We start from the raw sequence: 734 nt of genomic DNA, 5'->3' as shown, positions 1-734 counted from the left end.
TTTTAATGATAGAGAGCACATTAGCGAGGAAGCACCTTGACAGGGTCTCATTGTGCCTTGGTTCTTTCCCCAGTCTACCAGCTCCTCAGCATTTCAGGTGCCTATGAGTGTACCCTGCACATTTTCAGGTCAGCCTGGGGATCTGATCCCACAATTGCCTACGTAGGCTTCAGCCTTTGCAAGGTGCTCACGTCACTGCTGCGCCACAGTGGCTGGATCCGTGAGTCTACCAAAGCGTAACTTGGAGGGTTCAAGTGAAATAAGGCCCTGGGGCGAGAATAACACCACGGTCTGTGATGCTGGACCCACATGGGTAGGTCCCAGGTTCATGTCCCAAGGTCTCCTGGTGCTTGCTCGGAAAGTGTGTTGTATGAGCCTGTGATCTGGGCACGTTGAAATTTGGGGTGAATTGTGGGATGAAGACCTTGTTGGGGATGCTTGTCTCTTTTTTCTGAAGAAAGGGAAACAAACTAAAAGCCGTTCTTTACTGGTATCATTTAAGAAAAAATAAGGGGGGATAGCCTCATAGGGTAGTGGTTATAAGCATGGATCCCATGCAGCTGGCCCTGGACTTGAACTGTGACTTGAACTGTGGTTGCCCTGTGGGAGTCCAGAGCCCTTAACCACCAGGCCATCTGCTAGGCCACCTGCCAGGCCATCTGCCAGGCCACCTGCCAGCCCCCCCCCCCTTATTTTTTTATGATAGAGCACATTACATCCTTTAGTCCCCTCAC

This window comes from Tupaia chinensis, unplaced genomic scaffold, assembly GCF_000334495.1.
Source record: "Tupaia chinensis unplaced genomic scaffold, TupChi_1.0 Scaffold143861_1, whole genome shotgun sequence".
NCBI lineage: Eukaryota > Metazoa > Chordata > Mammalia > Scandentia > Tupaiidae > Tupaia > Tupaia belangeri.
Note: the sequence above shows the minus strand (reverse complement) of the source record.